The sequence below is a fragment of the Coregonus clupeaformis genome, chromosome 10 (genome assembly GCF_020615455.1).
Source record: "Coregonus clupeaformis isolate EN_2021a chromosome 10, ASM2061545v1, whole genome shotgun sequence".
NCBI lineage: Eukaryota > Metazoa > Chordata > Actinopteri > Salmoniformes > Salmonidae > Coregonus > Coregonus clupeaformis.
In genome coordinates this window covers 32,310,165-32,324,722 of record NC_059201.1, presented here as the reverse complement: position 1 = coordinate 32,324,722, position 14,558 = coordinate 32,310,165, and the positions used below count along the sequence as shown (strand labels likewise).

General features: G+C 55.0%; 2 long non-coding RNA genes across 2 annotated transcripts; both read left to right on the top strand.

The window, feature by feature from the left end:
* Window positions 1–3,307: 3,307 nt before the first annotated feature.
* LOC123491658 lies at window positions 3,308–3,821 on the top strand. Its single transcript, XR_006661512.1, has 2 exons — window positions 3,308–3,524; window positions 3,620–3,821. It is a non-coding gene; the product is annotated as an uncharacterized LOC123491658 (long non-coding RNA).
* A 4,467-nt stretch (window positions 3,822–8,288) lies between these two features.
* On the top strand, window positions 8,289–8,802 carry LOC123491657. The gene is made up of 2 exons (XR_006661511.1): window positions 8,289–8,505; window positions 8,601–8,802. It is a non-coding gene; the product is annotated as an uncharacterized LOC123491657 (long non-coding RNA).
* The last annotated feature ends 5,756 nt before the right edge of the window (window positions 8,803–14,558 follow it).

The window sequence follows — 14,558 nt, the reverse complement described above, 5'->3', positions numbered from 1 at the left end:
AAACCAAGTGCCCGCAATGCACGTTCCCCGAGTATGAGGATTTAGCACTTGTGTTTAGCAAGGCGAGGGCGACGCAATTGCCACCACATAGACAGGGGGATTGTGCGATAGACCTCCAGGTAGGAGCTGCGCTTCCGCGGAGCCATGTGTATCCTTTGTCTCAAGAGGAGAAGAGAGCTATGGAGACTTATATAGCCGAGTCTCTGAGACAGGGATACATACGGCCCTCCACCTCCCCTGCGTCCTCGAGCTTCTTTTTTGTGAAGAAAAAAGATGGGGGTTTGCGCCCGTGTATTGATTACCGCAGTCTCAAACAGATTACTGTGAAATACAGTTATCCACTCCCTCTGATTGCGACTATGACGGAGTCATTACACAGAGCGCGGTTCTTCACAAAGTTGGACCTCAGGAGCGCCTACAACTTGGTGGCATTAGGGAGGGAGACGAATGGAAGACAGCATTTAGTACCACCTCGGGTCATTACGAGTATCTTGTCACGGTTTCGGCCGAGGCTGCCTCTCTCCCTTGTTCGGGCAGGCTTCGGCGTTCGTCGTCTCCGGAATTCTAGCTGCCACCGATAGATGTTTCATGTTCGTTTGCTTTTGTCTGTTTGTTTCCACACCTGTTTCTGTTTTACGTAATTAGTGTCCTATAAGTTTCTCGTTGTGTTTGTCTAGTGTTGTGTATGATTGTTCCCGTCAGTGTTGTGTTTTGCTCGGTTGAGCGTATTTCTCCACTGTGCTGGAGCTTAGTTGCACTTGTGTGTGCACCGTTTCATTTTTGTCGCACCTGTTAGTGCGCATCTACCTTTCGCCTTCGTGCGTGTTTTTGCTGTCGGGCTTAGTTGTCCTGTTGCCTGTGTTGGGCCAGTACTACAGCATTTGGAACATTCAGTCTGCGTCCTGCGTTTGATTCCTACACTACACCTACAACACGCCCTGACAGAATCATACACCTGCAATGGAATCAGCAGGAGCCGGAGCAGCCCAGACGAGACTGGAAGCCCAGGTTCGGGACCAGCAAGAGCAGCTCCTGCAGATGGGGACCGCCCTGCTGGAGGTGATTACCACACTCCGAGGCTGGGGTTCGCCTCCACCGCCGCCCGCCCTGCCAGCACCATCGGCCAGCCCGCCCAGTCCAGCGCCGGAACCTCGAGGAGTCCGACTATCTCTCCCGAGGGCCTACGACGGGACCGCGGCTGGGTGTCAGGGATTCCTGCTCCAGGTAGAGCTATACCTGGCCACAGTGCACCCGGCACCTTCAGGGCATGAGAGCGTGTCCGCCTGATCTCCTGCCTGGCCGGAAAAGCGTTGGAGTGGGCCAACGCGGAGTGGAGGAAGATCGACGCCACGACGATTACGTACACCGAGTTCTCCCGCCGCTTCAGGGCGGTGTTTGACCATCCCCGGAGGGGAAAGCGGCGGGGAGCGTCTGGTCTTCCTCCGGCAGGGGAGGAGAAGTGCCCAGGAATTCGTGCTCGAATTCCGTACTCTAGCGGCAGATGCAGGGTGGAATGATCGGGCCCTCATCGATCTATACCGATGCAGCCTACGAGAGGACGTCCGTCGGGAGCTGGCGTGTAGGGACACCAGCCTCACTTTCGACCAGCTGGTTGATATGTCCATCCGGCTGGATACCCTGCTGGCTACCCGCGGACGTCCTGCGGAGGGTCCGTCCATTCCACCCTCCAGCGCCTCCGAGCCTTGTCCTATGGAGCTCGGGGGCGCTGGCGCTAGAGAGAGGAGGAGTCGGCAGGCTAGGGGGTCCATCCACTGCACCAACTGTGGTCGGGGAGGACACACCGCGGCTAGGTGCTGGGGATGGCCTCCTAGGGGAGATGACGACAGGTCCCGCACTGGGGATTCCCTCCAGGTGAGTAGGCGCCCCACTCAACCAGAGCTCTCTGTTGCCCATTTTTGTATGCCTGTACGTTTTCCACAGGTAGCACCTCATTCCCAGCATAAGGCGCTGGTAGATTCAGGCGCGGCTGGGAATTTTATTGATAAAAAGTTTTGTTTAGCGTTAGGGATTCCCCTCATTCCTGTTGATGTTCCTTTTCCCGTTCACGCCCTAGATAGTCGTCCGTTGGGTACGGGCTTAATCAGGGAGGTCACGGCGCCACTTAGGATGTGTGCGCAGGGGGGATCATCAGGAGATGATTCAGCTGTTCCTGATTGACTCTCCTGCGTATCCGGTGGTGCTGGGCATGCCCTGGTTGAGTACCCATAACCCAGTGATTTCGTGGCAGGAGAGGGCTCTGATGGAGTGGTCTGCTCAGTGTGTGGGTAGATGTTTGGGCGTTTCCGTAGGGGGCTACCTCGGTGGAGAGTCCAAACCAGGTGCCCGCATTGCACGTTCCACCTGAGTATGGGGATTTGGCTATTGCGTTTAGTAAGGCGAGGGCGACGCAGTTGCCACCCCATAGGCAGGGGGATTGTGCGATAAATCTCCAGGCAGGAGCTGCGCTCCCACGGAGCCATGTGTATCCTCTGTCTCAGGAGGAGAAGAAGGCTATGGAGATTTACATAGACGAATCGCTGAGACAAGGATACATACGGCCGTCCACTTCCCCCACGTCCTCGAGTTTCTTTTTCGTGAAGAAAAAGGATGGTGGTTTGCGCCCATGCATCGATTACCGTGGTCTCAATCAGATTACGGTGAAGTATAGTTATCCACTCCCGCTGATTGCGACCATGACTGAGTCGTTGCATGGGGCGCGTTTCTTCACGAAACTAGATCTCAGGAGCGCGTACAACTTGGTGCGCATCAGGGAGGGTGATGAATGGAAAACAGCCTTTAGTACCACCTCGGGCCATTACGAGTATCTGGTCATGCCATACGGGTTGATGAACGCTCCATCAGTTTTCCAATCATTTGTGGATGAGATCTTCAGGGACATGCAGGGGCAGGGGGTGGTGGTGTACATTGATGACATTCTCGTGTACTCACCTACCCGTGTCGAGCATGTGGCCCTGGTGCGCAGGGTGTTGCGGAGGCTGGTGGAGCACGACCTGTATGTGAAGGCAGAGAAGTGTCTGTTTTTCCAGGAGTCGGTCTCCTTTTTGGGTTATCAGTTGTCTGCGTCAGGGGTGAAGATGGAGGTAGACCGGGTGTCGGCCGTGCGTAATTGGCAAACACCAACCACTGTGAAGGAGGTGCAGCAGTTTTTGGGGTTTGCAAATTACTACAGGAGGTTTATCCGGGGTTTTGGACAGGTGGCAGCTCCCATCACGTCTCTGTTGAAGGGGGGTCCGGTGCGTCTGCAGTGGTCGGCCGAGGCGGTGTTACGGTCCGGCTCTGTTGGTCCTGTTCCTGTTGGTGTTCGTTTCCCTTTTCTCCCCTGTGTGTGTTGTTTGTGTCTGTCTCCCCCTGCTGTGCAGTCAGAGGTTCTTGGTCAGCGGGCGTGGCCATTCTATCACCAGAGCAGTTACATCAAGCTGCAGCTCATTGGCACCAATCAAGCAGCAGATATCTACCCGGGCTGGACACCTCTCCAGCGCCAGTTCGTTCCTACACTTCCAGTGGTAACTTGGCCCGTACAGCACTCTCAGTGTAGTTGTACTCTCTCAGTATTATTGTTGTTCCTGCCTCGTTTGTAACCTGTCTCTCCTTCGACCAGATCTCTTCTGTTCCTGCTGCCTGCCTGCCTGCCTGCCATTCCCACGCCGCTACCTGATCCTCTGTTGCCTGACATCCTCGTTATCCAGCTCTCAGGACTACTGGCTCTCCACCCCACTCAGCTCCTACCCCAGCCTGAAGCTACTTCACCCTGACTACTTCTCTCTGCCAATACACGTTGAATAAACTACATCCTAATTTTACTCTCTTTGTCCGTGTGTCCGTCTCTGCACCTGAGTCCCCCACCCAACCTAATAGAACGAACTGGCCAAAACATGGACTCAGCAGAGATGCCACATGAAACAACGGGGGATGGCGTACAACACGCCCTCCATTCACAAGGAGTACTATTGGGACAACACGACCAACTCATCCGGACTCTATTGGATAACAACCAGCAGTTGTTGGATCAAGTATCTCATCTCACCTCTCAGGTAGCTAACCTGGTAACACTCACTACCTTTTCTCCCTCTGCTTCTCCTCCGCCTGTTCCTCCTACAGTGGCTCCAGGCTCGGCTTCCGCTCCTGCCTTTCGGGAACCCCCCTACAACCGCACCCGAACCTTTCACCGGGGATCTGAACAAATGCCGTGGTTTCCTGCTTCAGTGCCGCTTGGTGTTCCAACAGAAGCCCCTGTCTTTCTCCACGGAATCCTCAAAGGTACATTACGCACTGGGGTTAATGAGGGACAAAGCTTTGATGTGGGCAGAAGCGGCTTGTTCTACTCAGCAGATTACCAGCCTGTCGTTTGACGATTTTTCCTCTCAATTGAAAGTTGTGTTTGATCACCCGGACTATGCCGGAACCGCCACAAAAAGACTATTGAAGCTACGACAGGGCACGGGTAGCGTGGCTGAATACGCCATTGATTTTTGGACCTTGGCAGCCGATTCCAAGTGGAACGACGAAGCTCTTCAGGGAGCGTTTGTTAACGGTCTAAGTGACACAATTAAGAATGAACTAGCTGTTCGTGATGAGCCTGCTAATCTTCATGTTCTCGTTTCCCTTGCTACACGAATAGACAACAGGCTACGGGAGAGGAGACAGGAGAGGGGCGGTCGGGTCCACACCTCTAACGGGGCTCCCTCGCTTTCTGCAGTCCAAGCTACACCACCACTCGGACACCGACCACACACCTCAGCGGATTCCTCCACGGAACTAGATAAGCCCATGCAGCTGGGCCGTGCTCGTCTGTCCCATGTCGAAAAGGAACGGCGCATACGGGCTGGTGAGTGCATGTACTGTGGGGACCGCACTCATTTCCTGGTTAACTGTCCGATTCGCCCAAAAGACCAAGCTCGCAGGTAAAAGTGGGCGTACTTGCGAGTGTTAGACCAGACTCAATGCCCACAGCACCCCGTCTAGTGATCCCAGTTACAGTCCAGTTCAGGAATCTATCTCTCCCACTAGCTGCTCTCATCGACTCTGGTGCTGAGGATAGTTTTATTGACGCTAGCCTGGTTACTCAGGCTGAGATCCCTGTTAAGCCCCTGCCTAAGCCTATAACAGTAACCGCTATTGACGGCCATCAGTTTGCCAACATCACCCACCAAACTGTCCCCGTTTCTCTCATGCTGTCCGGCAATCACAAAGAAACCATCCAGTTCAAAGTAGTCTCCTCCTCGGCCTCCCCCCTTATCCTCGGTTTTCCCTGGCTTAGCCTTCACAACCCCCATATTGATTGGCAAAACCACAAGATACACAGTTGGAGCACTCACTGCCATTCTGTTTGCCTTGGGTCGGCTATTCCGCCCTCGGTCGGCTCCCCCTGCTTCCCCAGTCAAAACCCCAGACCTCTCTTCAGTCCCGGAGGAGTACCGGGACCTGGCCGAGGTATTCAGCAAGTCCAAGGCACTTTCATTACCACCTCATAGGCCATACGATTGCGCTATTGAGTTACTGCCTGGAGCGCCTTTGCCGTCCAGTCGGCTTTTCAATCTGTCCCGTCCTGAGAGAGAAGCTATGGAAACCTACATAGGCGACTCCCTAACCTCTGGCATCATTCGTCCCTCATCGTCCGCTGTTGGTGCTGGGTTCTTTTTTGTTGAGAAGAAGGACAAAACCTTACGGCCCTGCATTGACTACAGAGGACTTAATAACATCACAGTCAGAAATACATACCCCCCTGCCTCTCATCAACTCAGCATTTGACTCCCTTCATGGTGCCACTGTGTTTACCAAACTCGATCTACGGAACGCTTACCACCTCGTTAGGATCAAGCAGGGAGACGAATGGAAGACTGGGTTTAATACCCCTCTCGGACACTTTGAATACCTAGTCATGCCATTCGGTCTCACTAACGCCCCAGCAGTGTTTCAGGCCATGGTGAACGATGTGTTGAGGGATTTTCTACACCGTTTTGTGTTTGTCTATTTGGATGACATTCTGATATTCTCTAAGTCACAGGATGAACACGTCTCCCACGTCCGTCTGGTTCTCCAACGCCTCCTGGAAAACAAACTGTATGTGAAGGCAGAAAAATGTGAGTTCCACCGGCAGTCCGTCCCCTTTTTGGGCTTCATCATCGAGCGGGGACAAGTGTCACCAGACCCTGACAAGATCAGAGCGGTTGTGGAGTGGCCCACACCCACGTCTCGGAAGCAGCTACAACGCTTCCTGGGTTTCGCCAACTTCTACCGCCGCTTCATCAGGGGTTTCAGCCGAGTGGTTGCCCCCTGACCAAGCTCACCTCCCCTAAGGTGCCATTCCTGTGGACGCCTGAGGCCGAGTCAGCCGTGAGTACATTGAAGAAACTGTTCACCACCTCACCTGTTCTTATTCATCCAGACACTAGTTTGCAGTTTGTTGTGGAAGTGGACGCCTCAGATTCGGGGGTGGGGGCTGTCCTGTCACAACGTTCCCCCACGGACCAGAAGCTCCATCCGGTGGCTTTTTTCTCCAAGAGATTGACCCCTGCTGAGAAGAACTACGACGTGGGTAACCGGGAGTTGCTTGCTGTCAAGTTGGCGTTGGAGGAATGGAGGCACTGGCTAGACGGAGCAGAGCAACCCTTCATAGTCTGGACGGACCACAAGAACCTGGCTTACATCCAGTCGTCCAAGAGGCTGAACTCCCGTCAGGCCAGATGGGCTCTGTTCTTCAGCAGGTTCAAGTTTATCTTAACATATCGTCCTGGCACACGTAATGTCAAGCCTGATGCTCTCTCTCGCCAGTTTACAGACACTGAAGACTCCAGCAATCCTGAACCTGTTCTGCCCGCTTCCTGTTTGGTGGCGGCCGTTCATTGGGAAATCGAGTCCCTCGTCCGATCGGCACAAGAGTTGGAACCTGGACCGGCCGATGGGCCTCCCGACCTTCTCTATGTTCCCGCAGCCGTGCGGCCGCAAGTGCTCAACTGGATCCACACCTCACGCTTCTCCTGCCACCCTGGTATGAAACGAACACTATCGCTACTCAAGAGGCACTTTTGGTGGCCATCCGCCGAGGCTGACGTCCGGGAGTACGTGGCGGCCTGTTCCATCTGTGCCCAAAATAAGGCTTCCCACAGGGCTCCTTCGGGCCTGCTGCGGCCTCTCCCTGTCCCGAGTCGGCCTTGGTCTCACGTGGGCTTGGACTTCGTCACTGGACTTCCTATGTCTGAGGGTAATGACACTATACTCACCATCGTGGACAGATTCTCTAAATCTGCCCATTTTGTTGCATTACCAAAATTACCATCTGCCAGTGAGACAGCCGACCTCTTTGTCCTACATGTATTCCGTCCCCATGGAATACCTGTGGACATAGTGTCCGATAGAGGTCCACAGTTTATTTCTCGGGTATGGAAGGAGTTTTGTTCGGCTCTGGGTGCCTCTGTCAGTCTCTCATCAGGTTTCCATCCCCAGTCCAATGGCCAGACTGAGAGGACCAACCAGGACCTGGAGGCTGCTCTACGCTGTGTGACATCCCAGAACCCGTCTACCTGGGCCAAACATCTCCCGTGGGTCGAATATGCCCACAATTCCCTCACCTCATCTGCCACGGGCCTCTCACCATTTGAGGCGGCTTTGGGGTACCAACCGCCATTGTTCCCGTCTCAGGAAAGGGAGTTAGCCGTTCCGTCAGTTCAGGATAACCTTCGTCGCTGCCGCAAGGTGTGGGTGGACACCCGTGAGGCCCTTCTACGGACAGCAGAGAGGAATAAGAGGGTGGCGGACAGGCACAGGGTAGTCGCTCCACAGTTCCAGCCTGGTCAGCGTGTCTGGCTCTCCTCCAGCAACATTCCCCTGCGCACTGACTCCCGTAAGCTGTCGCCCGATATTTGGGTCCTTTTGAGGTCGAATCCATCATCAACCCTTCGGCTGTTCGGTTGAAGCTTCCCCAGGCCATGAGAGTCCATCCTACATTTCACGTGTCCCAGCTGAAGATGGTCTCCTCCAGTCCTTTGTGTCCGCCGGCGGATCCCCCTCCGCTACCGCGCATTATTGACGACCATCCAGCCTACACGGTTCGGAGACTGCTGGACGTCCGGAGGCGTGGTAGAGGGTTTCAGTACCTGGTGGACTGGGAGGGATACGGTCCCGAGGAGAGGTCCTGGATTCCTAGACGTTTTATTCTGGATCCGCAGCTAGTGAATGACTTCCATAGGGACCACCCTGACAAGCCGGGTGGGTCGCCGGGTGGCGCCCGTTGAGGGGGGGGTACTGTTACGGTCCGGCTCTGTTGGTCCTGTTCCTGTTGGTGTTCGTTTCCCTTTTCTCCCCTGTGTGTGTTGTTTGTGTCTGTCTCCCCCTGCTGTGCAGTCAGAGGTTCTTGGTCAGCGGGCGTGGCCATTCTATCACCAGAGCAGTTACATCAAGCTGCAGCTCATTGGCACCAATCAAGCAGCAGATATCTACCCGGGCTGGACACCTCTCCAGCGCCAGTTCGTTCCTACACTTCCAGTGGTAACTTGGCCCGTACAGCACTCTCAGTGTAGTTGTACTCTCTCAGTATTATTGTTGTTCCTGCCTCGTTTGTAACCTGTCTCTCCTTCGACCAGATCTCTTCTGTTCCTGCTGCCTGCCTGCCTGCCTGCCATTCCCACGCCGCTACCTGATCCTCTGTTGCCTGACATCCTCGTTATCCAGCTCTCAGGACTACTGGCTCTCCACCCCACTCAGCTCCTACCCCAGCCTGAAGCTACTTCACCCTGACTACTTCTCTCTGCCAATACACGTTGAATAAACTACATCCTAATTTTACTCTCTTTGTCCGTGTGTCCGTCTCTGCACCTGAGTCCCCCACCCAACCTAATAGGCGGACAGGGCGTTTGGGAGGCTGAAGGACCTGTTTACCTCGGCCCCGGTGCTGGCGCATCCGGATCCCTCTTTGCCGTTCCAAGTAGAGGTGGACGCGTCGGAGGCCGGTTTAGGAGCCGTGCTTTCACAACGATCTGGCGCGCCACCTAAACTCCGCCCCTGTGCTTTTTATTCTAAGAAGCTCAGTCCGGCGGAGCGGAACTATGACGTAGGGGACAGGGAGCTGTTAGCCGTGGTACAGGCTCTAAAGGTGTGGAGGCACTGGCTTGAGGGGGGCTCAACACCCTTTCCTCATTTTGACGGACCACCGTAACCTGGAGTACATCCGGGCGGCGAGGAGGCTGAACCCTCGCCAGGCAAGATGGAGTATGTTCTTGACCAGGTTTACTTTTAAGATCACGTACATCCCTGGGTCACAGAATGGCAAGGCAGATGCGCTGTCTCGGCGGTATGACGCGGAGGAGAGGTCCGTGGAGCCCACTCCCATACTGCCTGAGTCGTGTCTGGTGGCACCGGTAGTATGGGAGGTCGATGCTGAACTCGAAAGCGGGCGCACGCACCGACCCTAGTCCACCACAGTGCCCGGAGGGTCGGAAGTACGTTCCGCTCGAGGTTCGGGATCGATTGATCTATTGGGCTCACACGTCACCCTCCTCTGGACATCCGGGTATCGGCCGGACAGTGCACTGTCTTAGTGCCAAGTACTGGTGGCCCACGTTGGCAAGGGATGTGAGGGTTTATGTTTCCTCCTGCTCGGTGTGCGCCCAGTGTAAGGCGCCTAGACATCTACCTAGGGGTAAGTTGCTACCCCTGCCCGTTCCACAACGGCCATGGTCCCACCTCTCAGTGGACTTTATAACAGACCTTCCCCTCTCCCAAGGGAATACTACCATCCTGGTCGTTGTGGACCGGTTCTCTAAGGCCTGTCGTTTGCTCCCCATGCCGGGTCTTCCTACGGCCCTGCAAACTGCCGAGGCACTGTTTACCCATGTGTTCCGGCACTACGGGTACCCGAGGACATTGTGGCTGATCGGGGTCCCCAATTCACCTCCAGAGTCTGGAGAGCGTTTATGGAGCGGTTGGGGGTCTCGGTGAGCCTCACCTCGGGTTACCACCCGGAGAGCAATGGGCAGGTGGAACGCGTAAACCAGGATGTGGGTAGGTTTCTCAGAACATACTGCCGGGACCGGCCGGAGGAGTGGTCAAGGTACGTTCCCTGGGCCGAGATGGCCCAGAATTCCCTACGCCATTCCTCCACTAACCTAACTCCATTTCAATGTGTGTTAGGTTACCAGCCGGTTCTGGCACCCTGGCAGCAGAGCCAGATCGAGGCTCCTGCGGTGGATGAGTGGGCGCGGCGCTCGGAGGAGACTTGGAACGCTGCACACGTCCACCTGCAGCGGGCCCTCCGACGTCAGAAGGCGAGCGCTGATCTCCACCGCAGTGAGGCACCGGTGTACGCACCTGGTGATCGAGTCTGGCTCTCTACCAGAAACCTGCCCCTCCACCTGCCCTGTCGGAAACTGGGTCGGCGGTTTGTAGGGCCATTTAAAGTCCTGAGAAGGTTGAACGAGGTATGTTATAGATTACAGCTACCTGTGGAGTATAAGTGTATTAACCCCTCGTTCCATGTGTCCCTTCTCAGGCCGGTGGTAGCGGGCCCACTCCAAGAAGATGAGATCTTGGAGACTCCTCCGCCCCCGTTGGACATCGAGGGGGCACCGGCGTACTCCGTGAGATCCATCTTGGATTCGAGACGTCGGATGGGGGGTCTCCAGTATCTAGTGGAGTGGGAGGGGTACGGTCCGGAGGAGCGGTGCTGGGTGCCGAGGAGAGACGTGTTGGACCCGTCGCTCCTGGACGGAGTTCCATCGGAGGCATCCGACGCGCCCTGCGCCGCGTCCCCCTGGTCGTCCCCGAGGCCGGGAGTCGGCGCACGTCTGGAGCCGCGCGTCAAGGGGGGGTACTGTCACGGTTTCGGCCGAGGCTGCCTCTCTCCCTTGTTCGGGCAGGCTTCGGCGTTCGTCGTCTCCGAATTCTAGCTGCCACCGATAGATGTTTCATGTTCGTTTGCTTTTGTCTGTTTGTTTCCACACCTGTTTCTGTTTTACGTAATTAGTGTCCTATAAGTTTCTCGTTGTGTTTGTCTAGTGTTGTGTATGATTGTTCCCGTCAGTGTTGTGTTTTGCTCGGTTGAGCGTATTTCTCCACTGTGCTGGAGCTTAGTTGCACTTGTGTGTGCACCGTTTCATTTTTGTCGCACCTGTTAGTGCGCATCTACCTTTCGCCTTCGTGCGTGTTTTTGCTGTCGGGCTTAGTTGTCCTGTTGCCTGTGTTGGGACAGTATTACAGCATTTGGAACATTCAGTCTGCGTCCTGCGTTTGATTCCTACACTACACCTACAACACGCCCTGACATATCTCGTCATGCCATACGGGTTAATGAATGCTCCTTCAGTCTTCCAATCCTTCGTAGATGAGATCTTCCGGGATATGCAGGGGCAAGGAGTGGTCGTGTAGATTGACGACATTCTGGTGTACTCTTCTACCCGAGCCGAGCATGTAGCCCTGGTGCGCCGAGTGTTGAGGAGGTTGTTGGAGCATGACCTATATGTCAAGGCAGAGAAATATCTGTTTTTCCAGGAGTCTGTCTCCTTTTTGGGTTATCAGTTGTCTGCGTCAGGGGTGAAGATGGAGGTTGACCGTGTGTCTGCCGTGCGTAATTGGCAAACTCCAACCACAGTTAAAGAGGTGCAGCGGTTCTTGGGCTTTGCGAATTACTACAGGAGGTTTATCCGGGGTTTTGGAAAGGTGGCAGCTCCCATAACGTCCCTTCTTAAGGGGGGTCCGGTGCGCTTGCAGTGGTCTGCTGAGGCTGATAGGGCTTTTGGGAGACTGAAGGACCTGTTTACTTCGGCTCCGGTGCTGGCGCATCCGGATCCCGCGCTACCATTCCAGGTCGAGGTGGACGCGTCTGAGGCCGGTATAGGGGCCGTGCTCTCGCAACGGTCTGGCACGCCACCTAAACTCCGTCCCTGTGCCTTTTACTCTAAAAAGCTCAGCCCGGCGGAGCGAAATTATGACGTAGGGGACAGGGAGCTGCTAGCCATGGTACAGGCCCTAAAGGTGTGGAGGCATTGGCTTGAGGGGGCTCAACACCCTTTCCTCATTTTGACTGACCACCGGAACCTGGAGTACATCTGGCCAGCTAGGAGACTTAACCCTCGGTTCGTATTTAAGATCACGTACATCCCTGGGTCCCAGAACGGTAAGGCAGACGCCCTGTCCCGGCGGTATGACACGGAGGAGAGGTCCGTTGAGCCCACACCGCCGTCTTGTCTGGTGGCACTGGTGGTGTGGGAAGTCGATTCCGAAATCGAGCGGGCGTTGCGTACCGATCCTAGTCCTCCCCAGTGTCCTGTGGGTCGGACGTACGTTCCGTTCGAGGTTCGGGATCGACTTATTTATTGGGCTCACACGTCACCCTCCTCTGGACATCTAGGTATTGGCCGGACAGTGCACTGCCTTAGCACTAAATACTGGTGGCCAACGTTAGCCAGGGATGTGAGGGTTTATGTTTCCTCCTGCTCGTTGTGTGCCCAGTGTAAGGCACCCAGACACCTGCCCCGGGGTAAGTTACAGAGCCAGATCCCCGGGGTAAGCATCAGAGCCAGATCGAGGCCCCTGCGGTGGATGAGTGGGTGCGGCGCTCGGAGGAGACGTGGAACGCTGCACACGTCCATCTGCAGCGGGCCATCCGTCGACACAAGGCGAGCGCCGATCTCCACCGCAGTGAGGGACCGGTGTACGCACCGGGAGATCGAGTCTGGCTCTCGACCAGAAACCTGCCCCTCCGCCTGCCCTGCCGGAAGCTGGGTCGGCGGTTTGTGGGGCCTTTTAAAGTCCTGAGGAGATTGAACGAGGTGTGTTACAGGTTACAACTACCTATTGATTATAAGAATATTAACCCCTCGTTCCATGTGTCTCTCCTCAGGCCGGTGGTAGCTGGTCCACTCCAGGACTGTGAGATAGGAGAGACTCCTCCGCCCCCGCTGGACATCGAGGGGGCTCCGGCGTCCACAGTTCGGTCCATCCTGGATTCGAGACGTCGGATGGGGGGTCTCCAATATCTCGTGGAGTGGGAGGGGTACGGTCCGGAGGAGTGGTGCTGGGTGCCGAGGAGAGACATCTTAGACCTGTCTCTTCTGACTGAGTTCCATCGTGGTCATCCCACGCGCTCTGCTCCGCGTCCTCCTGGTCGTCCCCAAGGCCGGGGTCGGCGCACGGCTGGAGCCGCGCGTCAAGGGGGGTACTGTCACGGTTTCGGCCGAGGCTGCTCCTTCTCCTTGTTCGGGCAGGCTTCGGCGGTCGTCGTCTCCGGAGTACTAGCTGCCACCGTTCTTTGTTTTCGATGTTTGTTTGGTTTGGTCTGTTTGGTACACCTGTTCTCGTTTAGTGTTGATTATGTGTCCTTTAAGTTCTCGTTGTTTCTGTCATGTGTTTGTGTGTAGTTGTTCTTTTGTCAGCTGGAGCAGTCAGTACATTTTTTCTCTATTTGTTTTGTTTATAGAGAGTCCGCACTTGTTGTGCGCGTTTGTTGCATTTAGCTCGTTTACGCAGTGTGCGTAATTTTCTCGTGCCTCCGGCTCTGTTTTGTAGCCGTGTCATTTTGTCTTTACTAAAGACTGTTGGACTAAGCCTCTGTGTCCTGCGATTGATTCCTTCACCACATCCACGCCTTCTGACACACTGTGGGTACGACGTCGTCGATGCACTTATGATGAAGCCGGTGACTGATGTGGTATACTCTTAAATGCCATCGGATGAATCCCGGAACAACCCTTTACTCAGTACTTTGTTGAAGCATCTTTGGCAGCGATTACAGCCTTGAGTATTCTTGGGTATGACGCTACAAGCTTGGCACACCTGTATTTGGGGATTTTCTCCCATTCTTCTCTGCAGATCCTCTCAAGCTCTGCCAGGTTGGATGGGGAGCACTGCTTTTTTCAGGTCTCTCCAGAGATGTTAGATCGGGTTCAAGTCTGGACTCTGGCTGGGCCACTCAAGGACACTCAGAGACTTGTCCCGAAGCCACTCCTGCGTTGTCTTGGCTGTGTGCCTAACGTCATTGTCCTGTTTGAAGGTGAACTTCAGAGGTCCTGAGCGCTCTTGAGCAGGTTTTTTCTCAATGTTCTCTCTGTACTTTGCTCCGTTCATCTTTCCCTCGAACCTGACTAGTCACCAGTCCATGCCGCTGAAAAACATCCCCACAGCATGATGCTGCCACCACCATGCTTCACCGTAGGGATGGTGCCAGGTTTCCTCCAGACGTGACGCTTGGCATTCAGGCCAAAGAGTTCAATCTTGGTTTCATCAGACCAGAGAATCTTGTTTCTCATGGTCTGAGAGTCCTTTAGGTGCCTGTTGGCAAACTCCAAGCAGGCTGTCATGTGCCTTTTACGGAGGAGTGGCTTCCGTCTGGCCACGCTACCATAAAGGCCTGATTGGTGGAGTGCTGCAGAGATGGTTTTCCTTCTGGAACGTTCTCCCATCTCCACAGAGGAACTCTGGAGCTCTGTCAGAGTAACCATAGGGTTCTTGGTCACCTCCCTGACCAAGGCCTTTCTCCCCCGATTGCTCAGTTTGGCCAGTTCTAGGAAGATTCTTGGTGGTTCCAAACTCCTTCCATTTAAGAATGA